Source organism: Artemia franciscana, chromosome 20 (assembly GCF_032884065.1).
Source record: "Artemia franciscana chromosome 20, ASM3288406v1, whole genome shotgun sequence".
Lineage (NCBI taxonomy): Eukaryota > Metazoa > Arthropoda > Branchiopoda > Anostraca > Artemiidae > Artemia > Artemia franciscana.
In genome coordinates, this window is record NC_088882.1 from 34,247,150 (window position 1) to 34,259,181 (window position 12,032).

Genomic DNA, 12,032 nt, shown 5'->3' on the forward strand with positions numbered 1-12,032 from the left:
AATTACTGGTTTTACAGGTTTGACGCTTTTTCTGTAGCCCTTTTTTTTTAGTTCAGTTCGCTCAACAATACAACAAATATTATACATAATTGAAGTATAATTAAGGGCTTCATAGACGTAGCGTTATTGATTAAATATTTCATTTAAATGGAACTCCTAGGTGTGCGTACGGGGGACAAATTTGGTATTTGTCGTAATCTCCCACGAAAAACAAAATATGTGAAATTTTCAAAAATTCTCCCAAAAATATTCTGCTCAGAAAACATCTTTCAAACCTGTTTTTTCTCCTGGAAGTAGTTTTTCCAGTCCTCCGCCCAGTCCTAAACTTCAAAAGTTTTTTTTTTTTATTTCTGACATTTCCCGTCTTTTCCTTATTCATATTCTATCAGTTGAGCTTGTTATGTTGATAAACTATTCTTTATAATGGCTATTTTGATATTTATGGTCTAATCAGACGTACAATATATAAATTTGTACACTGTCCATTTAAAACGAATGATGTGTTTCATACCATTTCTGAAAATATTCATTGTGCCTCTAAATCTTTTTTTTTGGAAATTTCATTGGAAGAGGCGCAATTACTTTATAAGGGGTAGAGAAGACTGGACGGATTTGTGCAAGTATTTTTAGCTCAAAGATTATTATCTTATACGATATTGTGTGCTGCATACGAAAAAAGAGTCACAATGCCCCCCCCCCCCAAAAAAAAGGGGGTTTCGCTGACTATATTTGGTCAAATGAGATGAAGCATTAACCCAAAGGATATTCATATGTACGTTTTGCGTAATGACTTGTCAGAGATGTTTCCAAGCAAAAGAATCAGACTGTTTGTATTTTCAACTGTTCCCCTTTGTTATTGGCTGTGTAACGATCATCTCCAAACGTGTCAACATTAGTATGCCCAAAGGTGTTTCTGAAATTTTGATCCTTCTGAAAATAATTGCCAAATACTGTTTAATAAGCTAAATTCAAAGGAAGGAACTGCCGGACAATGTACGTTCAGTCAAATTTCAGGTTTTCTGATCTACTTCACCTCTGGTCCTCTATTTAAATTAAACAAACAATCAAGTTTTTTTTTACAAAAAGTAAGGAGCAACATCTCAGTTAAATTACAAATTCTTAAATTACTAGTTTGTTTCAATTTAGCGTTTGGAGTTGAGAAACACATCCTTTGGCTCCGAACCCCTCATTGAAATAGGGCCCAATATTTGTGCCAAGGCTTCACTTTATAGATAGCCAATAGTCTTTTTGGTAAATTTTCAAGAATCTTTTTAATGCCCTCCCTTCATGGGCTTATGCATACCTGATTAGAAACCCCCTGTTCTAACAACTACACGATCAGACAAAATTGTTTCCTTTTTTCATTGATCAAATGTAATTCCTTATCGTCTAGGATAGTGGTCGGCAAACTTATTAGCCAAAGAACCAAATATGAAAATTACAAAAATAAAAAAAAAACGGGAGGTAAATCTGCTTTAGTGAGCCTTTGTTACATCAAATTAGCAGTACAATAAACAAAATTTCATGGTTAATATTTTTTTTAACTTAAAAAAACGTGCCTGTATCTCCTTGGAAAGTTTGTGTAAGTCAGGGTTTTATGTTGTTGTTTTTAGTTTTAAAGTTATTAAAAAGTTTTTTTTTTTAGTTTTTGTTAAGACGACTTCTCAGTTTACTCTTGATAATGCTCATAATTGAAAAAAATATAAAAAAATATGTTTAGTACAAAAAAGGAAAAGAGCAGTAACGTGAGATTTTTCAGCTGACTGTAAGAGCCAGGAATACTATTCCTAGCGTTGAAAATCACCAGGTCTTCCTTTTCTAGGTCAATTCAAAGTAAACCACTTTTGTTGTGAACTAAGATAACATTCTTTCTTCTCCAATATTTCTAATTCAATTCAATCAAAATTAATTTTAATTCAATTAGTCTACGATTAAGCTGATTTCCACTGGGTCGATACGGTCACCCCTGGGAAAAAAACAACAACAAAAAACAATAAACACGCATCCGTGATCTGTATTCTGGCAATAAATGTGAGATTCCACATTTTTATAGATAGGAGCTTGAAACTGCTGCAAAAAGGTTCTCTGATACGCTGAATCTGATGCTGTGATTTTTGTTAAGATTGTATGACTTTTAGGGGTTGTTTCCCCCTTGTTTCAAAAATGAGGCAAATTTTCTCAGGCTCGTAACTTTTGATGGGTAAAACTAATCTTGATGAAACTTGTATATTTAAGGTTCTGTTAAAGACAAAGGGTCTGTTAGAGGACCATATTCAGCGTTTGTTTTTTAAGGGGGGGGGGGGGGTACAAAAGGATTTTTTCGGGGGGGGGGGGGTACAAAAAGAAACTTGAAAAAACATATATAAAAATCGTTTCTCGTTCATTTTATTGTTTTTACGAGTCGGACAAAAATTTCGGGGAAAGGTTCACCCTTCTCAGCCCCACTGGATACGACCTTGATCTGTTGGGATAGCCTCTTGCGTACGACCTTGATTTGTTGGGATAGCCTCTTGCGTATGACCAAGAATGGAAACAAAACTTGATTTCTGAAGTTGCTACACTGTGGATTCTCAGAAGAATAGTTGGAGTTGTTTCTTATATAAAAATTGGAAATAATGATTTATGTGCTAATGATGTTTATTAATATAATTTGATGCTTTCTTTTTGTTTTTTTATCTCCTTTTTTATATGTTAAGTTAAAAATAAAGGTCGACAATAGCAGTATTTACTATTATGGACTAAGTTTATTGTTAGCATTTTCGAATTGGGTTATACCATTTGTTTTGAGTAATATAAAATTATTTATTAAATTTTATATTATAATTAAACATCTAGGAAATCTTCATCCGCTTTTCGGAGCACCCTTGCTTCAGAGCCTTACTTGACCACTATTATCGCCGTAGCTTCCAATATTCTAATCTTGGACAAGTTTTAGCATTATCTCTATGATTGTCTTCCAGAAGAACATCCATGGTTATTGCAAATTTGATTGGCTTAATCACTGTCTAGGATCAGCCGCAGATTTAAAGATACGGTTCAGTAATATCTCAATGATTGTCTTCTTTTCTCTGCCTGCGGATACATCCCTCATTGTTTTACCATCATTGGAAATGTCGAAACAAAAGAAGGCACAAAGTTGGCACTGGTTTCGTTATAGTTTACTTTTTGTGTCCCATCATCGAAGGGCCCTAGTGCGAGGGTTTTTATGCAAGGCTCTATTTTACAACCTTAATTGTTTTGAATTTGGTTTTTGATAGGAATTTGTTGATATAAAAATATATTTCATTTTCCCTCTGAATAAAAAAGGAAAAGAGTCTGCTTTTAAGGTGACAGGGTACCTAAAAAATTATTCTGCGAGCTTCAGAGACGTCTGACTGTCACAAAGACAAAAGGCCAATTTGCGAATTATCTCAAAGCACTAGCTATTATCGAGAGCTTTCGAGAATTTGTACTTTGACTAGAAGATTAGGATATTTTAAGTCCCTTAGGCCGATGAGATTTTCCATCAAAGCCTGTGAACATACAGGGAACACCCAAAGCAACCAAATTGCAAAAATGATAATTTTTGTTCCGATTTTTAGTATTTTCCTATTAGGTATTCTAAAACATTTTTAGGAACAAATATATCCTGAACTTAAAAAAAAATTAGCTGCATTAAAAAAAATATGTATCTTGATGACGCAAGTGATGTTGAAACTGAATATCTCTATCTCAAGCACAAAACATGATAATTTAAATGGCTCATCTAAGGAGCAGGTGCCTTCTAGTGTTTTGTCATTTGCTCGAATTTATTATTCAGGTTCTACCAGTGACGGCGAGATCGCCAGCATGGCCTTGCAAACTAAAATTTATAATGAAATTTTGCAAAAGAATAAAACGTTCGAATTTTTTTCATACAATCCTGATATATTATTGCAAGAGGCGCTACAATCAGCTCTTCTTTAATTTGTTTTTAGTGGTACGCTCTGACACAAATTGCTCAATAGCAAAGTCAGCTAAATCCTTTGGAAGAAGTGACCGCCCCCTCCATCCGTTGTTCACATTCGATAACACGTAGCAATGGGTGAATAAGTAGGTAATTTATTCATAAATAAAGAACCAAAAAAAGTAAGTATTTGTATTATTCCCCGCTAAGCTGAAACGTCGATTTGACGCCCTATGCGCCAGCAATGGCTCTGGAGGATCTTTATCCTTATGTATGTATATAAGCTACAAACCCGGTAATATAGGGAATTATGAGAAAGCCCCCTTCCAATCAAATCGATTGTGTTTCATTTAATTCTTATGTAAGGGTTGGTGCCAAATATGGCCGTCAAACCATTTAGTCCTTGACCCTAAAAACTCGCTTAGAATTACTCTGAAGAATCTCAAATATGGCCGTAGCGCATGGGCGTAATTTGCCACGGAACAGGAGAGTACCTGCCCCTCCTGGACCTCGGTTTGCCCCTCAAGCTCCAGTTTGCTCCACCAGCTGAAATTTAGCTCATCAAAAATCTTGTCAAAACTAATATAAGGCTACACAGTTCGAGGCTTCACAGAAGCGGGTTAGTTTTCTTTTGCATATTTTTACCTTTATGGTAACTATGTGGCTCATTTTTCAGTTTTCACGGTCATTTGCACTTGATTTGGGAAAACTGGCTTCAAATTCCCCCCCCCCGGCCAAATTATGCCACTGTTGTAGCGCCACCTAAGGCCTGTTATTGTTGTTAAAGGTATGATTTAGCAGAGTACCTTATATTCCAGATGAGTGTCCATCCCTTCCCCTTCTGAGGAGCTATCTCTTTTTATTCCATCTTTTGTTTATGTGATTAGACAAAAACGTAAGTATTCTGCTTGCTTTGGTTCTCTAAAGGAAGAAACACGAGAAAAAAAATTCTAATCAAAATCTTTCTCGCTACTCTGCACACATCTGAAACCGTCTCTCTGAGGAAGCTATTCTGTTAAAATCCTCTATCCATTCTTTCAAGCGATTTGAGAGACCAAAAAAATTGGAGGGCACCTAGGCCCCCTCCCACGCTCATTTTTTCCCAAAGTCAACGGATCAAAATTTTGAGATAGCCATTTTGTTCCGTATAGTTGAAAATCATAATAACTATGTCTTTGGAATGACTCACTCCCCCACAGTCCCTGGGGGAGGGGCTGCAAGTTACAGACTTTGTCCAGTGTTTACATACAGTAATGGTTATTGGGAAGTGTGCAGACGTTTTCAGGAGAATTTTTTTTGTTTGGGGTGGGTTGAGGGGAGGGGCTATGTGGGAGGATCTTACCTTGAAGGAATATGTTATGGGGGAAGAGAAATTCAATGAAAAGGGCGCAGGATTTTCTAGTATTAATATAAAAAAAAATGAAAAAGTAAACATTAAAAAGTTTTTTTCAACTGAAAGTAAGGAGTAGCATTAAAACTTATAACGAACAGAGATCATTACGCATATGAGGGGTTCTAGAAATACTTTAGCATAAAGAGCGAGTTATTTAGGAGGAGATAGATACCTTGCTCTTTATGCTAAAGTATTTTTAGTAATTTCAACTATTTATTCTACGGCCTTTCTGATTCAGGGGTCATTCTTAAAGAATTGGGACAAAACTTAAGATTTAGTGTAAAGAGCGAGGTATTAACGAGGGGACAAACCCCCTCATATACATAATAAAAAATATAAGAATATAAAAGTTTGTTACATAAGCTAATTCTTAAGTTACGTATATTTTTTACTAATAAAAACGTTCGTTAAAAGTTAAAAGTTTTAGTTGCCTTTTTAATTAACCGAAAAATTGGAGGGTAACTAGGCCTCCTTCCCCACCCCTTATTTCTCAAAATCGTCTGATCAAAACTAAGAGAAAGCCATTTAGCCAAAAAAAAGAATTAATATGAAAATTTCATTTTAATAATTTATGTGCGGAGAGCCAAAATCAAAAATGTATTAATTCGAAAACGCTCAGGAATTAAATAAAAAAAACTAGTTTTTTAAACTGAAAGTAAGGAGCGATATTAAAAGTTCCCTCGCTCTTTACGCTAAAGTTTTTAATTGTTTTAAAAAGTAGAATTGTGGCAAAGAGTCAAACTTTAGCGTAAAGAACGAGGGATTGCGGAGGGGACAACCCATTTCATATACGGAGTATTTTCTGTTCGTTTTAAGTTTTAATTTAAGTTTAATTTAAGTTAAAGTAGTGAATTAAAATTAAAGGCAATCACGCTGCGATAGAGGTGGCGAGAAAACGGTAAGCAGAAGGGGGGTGAGTGAGTTGGTAGCAAGAGCCGTGGCACCCGCCGGGCGTGCCCCTTAATTTGCTGGGACAAGCTAACCAACCCTCAACACTTCCCTTACTTTTCTCGTAAGGAAACCACCAGTAAAATGGGTGATAACCTAGTGCGGAATGCAGTACTGAATTTTATCTCAAGAGCTATGATAGCAGGTGTGAAAACAAATGTTTTTACTAGGCGAGGACTCGAGTTTTTCAGCCGTGAAGCGATTTTAGAAGCAAAAGAGATTATCTATCGCAAGTCGGAATTAGGGGAACGTGTAATAAAACACGTAAAGGACGAGGATAACTTGACATTGCGAAGACGTTCGCTCGCTGTGCCAAAGAAAAGAGACAGCTTCCTGAGTTCGTTATTTTTTAGCCCCAAGAAGTTCCGGCCTGCAATGAAGAGATCGCTGCTTGTGTAGTGTCCACTGTCAACGAGATGAATCGCAAGTTCAATGGCCTTCTTGACCGTTTGAACCAGATACCATTACCGTGGCCTGAAGGTAACCCTGTTGCTGCTCAAGCTAATGAGTCTACTCCTTCTCCTCCGTCTTACTCAGTAGTCTTGAAAAAGCCTCCTCCTACCGTTGTTACCGCAGAAGAAAGGAAAAACTTCCTGTCGAATATTTATGGTGATGCTTTGAATGATGACGATTTTGAACTCCGCCGAGGAAAGTACAAATGGCGCCTCGTAACTAAGAACAAATCTAAAGCAGCAGTACTAGCATTATCTATTAACAAAAAAATCGCCTGAAGCACTGGCAAGCGTTAAAACTCCCACTTTCATCGGTATGATCAAGTATGTCCCAGCTCATATTAATGGTGACGCGCTTAAGAGAATTATACCGGATTGTGAAAAAGCTGATCAATGTGGCAAAATTAGATCCTTCAAATTATGCCTCTCATCCCGCCAGTATCTGAACCACGCCATGAAAACCCCCATAAAATCGACTTGGAGCGGTACCCCATCGAGGAATTTATCTTTCTCCCAAAGCGCTGTTTTAACTGCCAGAATTTTGGTCATATTTCTGCTACCTGCTCTAGCCAGCAAATTTGCTCTCGATACGGAGATGGAGGTCATGGCTCTAGCCCCGAACAGTTCTATGGAAACCCTATAGCATGTGCCCTCTGCAAATCAAAACGCCACACTTGCCATTCCTTCAAGTGCCCCACAATGATAAAAATCGTCAGTGAGCTGAAGCGGCCCAATGTCTAATAGCCCAGCCTGTGTCAAAATTACGTCATGGAACATTAACGGAGGAGTCCCCAACAAACTTGCCACAATTCAAAAATATTGTGCAGACTGTGACATTATGTTTATACAAGAACATATGCTCTCTCCTCGCAATATTTCTCGCCTGAAGTTCTCACACGAACTTACTTTTTACTTCGAGCCCGCAAAAATTCGGTCTTTCGGACGCCCCTCCAGTGGCTTGGCGATTATTTGCCACCCTTATATTGAAAGTAAGTTGTTATTTATGCGTGATCACTTCTTGGCTATATCTTCCGGCAGTATCGCATTCTTCAACGTATATCTTCCTACAAAATACCATGATGACAAATCGGAGCGAAAGTTTATGAACGCAGTTGGCGAACTAGCGAAGTGCCTGAAGTCTGTGACCCAGAGAGATTTGCATTGCGTAGTCATGGGGGACTTCAACTGCAACCTGCTTGACAGCACATGTGCCCGTAGTCAGCTTCTAAATGACATTTTTGATGACAAACTTATCATCCTCTCAAAAGACAGTGATTACTCCTTCGTTCATAATTCAAGGCCCCGTTTCAAACATTGACCATACGGCCTGCTCCAAGAATATTAACGGAAGTGTAACTGTTCTAAAAGACGCTGTCTTCGCTGATCACTTACCCCTGCTAGCATCTCTAGGCATAAAGCCAGCTCTGCGTCAACCCAAGAACGACAAGTAGAAAGTAGTAAGTGAATGGGATAAAATTAATACTACTTTGTGTCATCAGGTGCTGAACTCACTTCTTGTAAAGATACGAATCCCCTTCCATTTACTCCAAGTGAATTCGAATTTTGATCACGCGGATGCGAGAGTACTCATCAATATATTTTGTGCCGAGATTACTCACTCGCTTCTCGTAGCTGAAAAAAAAGCAGTTCCTACTAGAAAGATTAAAATGAAAACAGAAATTCACAAATTCTCGCAAAATCCGGCCCTAGTTAAGTGTGCAACGATGCTATGTTTTGGTTTAGAATCTGGCAAGATTGTGATAGGCCCAAATTCGGTCCTGTTAACTCTGTCCGTTTATGGACTTAACGAAAATTTGACAAGCAACTGAAAGCTCATCGTACCAAATTAAAAGAAGAGTACTCCTCCAGAATCGTAAGTGACACAAAACTAATCTGGAAAGCCCGGTTGAGCGAACCGGTCGCCGGAAAACCCCATGATTCGATTAGGGAAAAAGATTGGGAATCGTAATTTTCCAACGAATTCAGTGCTCCCGAGCCAAATACGTCTAGTTGCTTCGCAAAACGGCTAGAATCGGTACTATCCAGCCAGTGTGTCCCTGATTTTGTCGTTACTTACGGAAGCGTACATGAAGCTATTTTAAAGCTGAAGAAGAAACATTCCCGTGGTGTAGACGAACTGTGCGCGCTAAATCTGCTACATGGTACTACTATGCCTATTGAATATCTGACGCTGCTATTCCAGATTATTTTCACCACTGGTATAGTGCCTGACTCTTTTTGTGTCGGTTTGCTCTCGCCCACCCTTAAAAAAGGGAAACCAACTCACCAATGCTCTTCCTACAGGCCAATCACTGTTTCTAGAGATATGTAAAGCTCTAGAGATCTTAGTCTCAAAAGGAATTCAATATTCGTGCCGAATGCCAGACCATCAGTTCGGTTTCCGACCGGGTCTGGGTTGTGCTCACGCTCTCTTCAGTCTTGTCTCTATTCTAGCAGATTCTCACGAATCTGGTGACCTTATAGTGACTGGTGCTTTTGACGTGAGTAGAGCGTTTGATTCGTCGATTCACGCTCAGGCCCTTTTAGCCGCTTACCAGCAAGGTGTAGACCTCCGTGTCACTAGCGTACTGTTTGATATGTATTGCCGTTTAAAAGCGCGTATAAAGATAGGTAACCACATCACATCAGTGGTTATTCCAGTAAAGAAAGGTGTCCCCCAGGGTTCATTATTATCCCCAAGTTTCCCAGGCACGTGTAAATGTTTCATGTATCTCCAAGAATATAAATGTGTCGCTACTTACATACGCGGACGATCTATTAAATCTAAGTCGGTCTATTAGGGGTCTGCAATCGAATTTCTCGATCCTGTGTGATGAATACCGAAAAATCGGCCTGGCTTTCAATACTTCTAAATCTGCAGTTCTTTTTTTCAACGATAGTCCTTCTCAGACTGAACACCTCCTACTGGGTGGCGAGTCAATTACCGTTTCATCTCACGTCGTGTATCCGGGTTTACCCATAGGCCGTAACCTTAATGAAACTTGTCTACTGCTCGTCAAACACGTCGAGAAGAAACCTCGCACCGAGTATGGGTCTATCGTCGCCAGCAGACTCCTCTTATGGCGAAAGTATCTCGCGAATATGTATAGCGCTGTCGCACTGCCACATATTCTATATATCGCGCCATTTTGGAATTTATTAACTGACACCCAAAAACACAAGCTCCGGTCCCTTTATTTAGGCCCCTTTAAGTTCCTTTAAGTTCCTGCTGCGATGCCCCTTGTGGACGAGAAATACTTATATGATTGATAAACACAGGATTGTAGATCCCAGTATCGCGGTAAACCGGTTGATTTCTAATTTCCAGGCAAAATGGAACCACCCCTGGCTTAAACATTTCTAGAGTTCTTGCTTATGTATTTTTCCATGTTGTGTTTTAAAGTTCTCTCCGTTTTTCTTCTCTTTACCTGGTAGTATTGCTAAAATGATTAAAAACAGAAAACACTAGTTTTGGATTGTGTCATAAGAACAACTTCGTCCCCAGGGCCCAGCCTGGGCTATCAATGACCCTGTATTTATGCCTGCTCTTGCAAGGGGATTTGGCACATTTTGGTAAAAATATATATCTAAAGTTATACGTTACACAAATATTCCTGAACAAATATGAATGAGTCCCTAAGATTGGTCTAAAGAAGAACCAGGAAGGAAAAGGAAAACTTAACTTAAAAAGGAGCTTTATTTATTTTGTTTCCTTCTTTTTCCCTCAAATAGATCACCCGAAATTTCTAAGCAGGTACATACCCAGATTTTTTTGTAGAGGGGGGATTATTAAAAAAAACAAGTTGAAAAATAAGGGCCCAGAAAATTAAGTTTATTTTCTTGGGGGGGGGGGGCTGAGTCCCCTCTCTTTCGTGTACGTCTCTCTTCCTGAGGTTTGACTCTATATACAGAAAAAGTTTAAGTGTGACTTTTTTATTGACATAGCACTACCTTATAATTGCTAAATCTGTTCACGAATTGAGCTCTTTTTTTAGATTCTTTTTTAGATTTTTTAGATTTTTTTAGATTTTTTTAGATGAAATGATAAGTAAAGGCTACGAAAAATTTGGCCATATTTACTCACGCCAGTTTTCGACTAAAGCCATAACTGTCGGAAGAGCAGCTGTACCACAGAAGCCAGTTATCAACGAACCAAGAAAGCAGTTGATTGAAGAAGCTAGGAAAAAGGTCTCTATTGATCAGTCGACGGTTGAACATTTAGAGCGATTGTCTCTTGTAGATTTTGCTAATAGGTATGCAGCTAAAGAATTTCCTTTTTTGCAATGAAATTATATTTGAAACCTTATTCCTACCAACTTTTACGAATTCCCTAGTTATCTGTTTAGTGCCCCTGTCTTTCAGCTGCATTTGATTGGTATTCTAGGAGTCTACTTGTTTTTAATGAAAATAAATGTCAATATATGTTGTTTTCAAGTACGGGCGCAGTCAAAGTAGTTATTTTTCTATTTTTTGAATAATGTGGAACTTAAACACTTCGCAATTTTCAGTATCCTGGAATTTTCTAGATGAAAGTTTATCTTTCCGAGAACGCATTAAAATCTTGTCGCTGAAGATATCAATAAATATTGGAATTCTTTCACGGTTGCGCTATCATTTTTCTCACAATATTTTTAAGACAGTTTATTTTTTTATTGTTCATCCTTATTTCTTTTAATGTACTTCAGTTAGGGCATCTACGTTTGTATCTAATTATAAACCAATACAAATTTTGCAAAATAAAACACTTAGGATCCTTTTTAATATTTATTGTCCACCTTCAGTAAGATACCTGTACGGGTCTTCCGGCATCATTTTCGATTATTCGGATACATCTGATTTCCCTATCCCATATTTGTCATGATTTTTATCTACTTCTATCGATATTTTCTACTGTTTTTACGATAAAATCGCAATATCATAATTACCCCACATCTCATAGATCATATTTTTCATCTGAAATGTAACTTCCGCCTAGGGCCAATTTTAGCCTTCGTCACATGGGACCAAAAATAGAGAACTCTTTACCGTTACCGATTCGAGAGTGCCCTGATAATGTTCAGTTTTTTTTTTTTTTAAGAAATACGTTGCGACATGTCAGGTTGTGTTTTTGTTTTTCTTGTTTATTTTGAGAGGAAGTAGTATCAGGTTGTTATTGTTAATCCTGTTTTATTTTATGAAGATCTAGCCTTTTAAATTATTGAAAATGTAGTTTTTTGTTTTCTTGATTTTTTAAAAATTTAAAAAAACTTTAATTTAATATTTTTGTAATTTTTCAAAGAAACACGCTGCGACGTTATAGTGTCAGATTGTTACT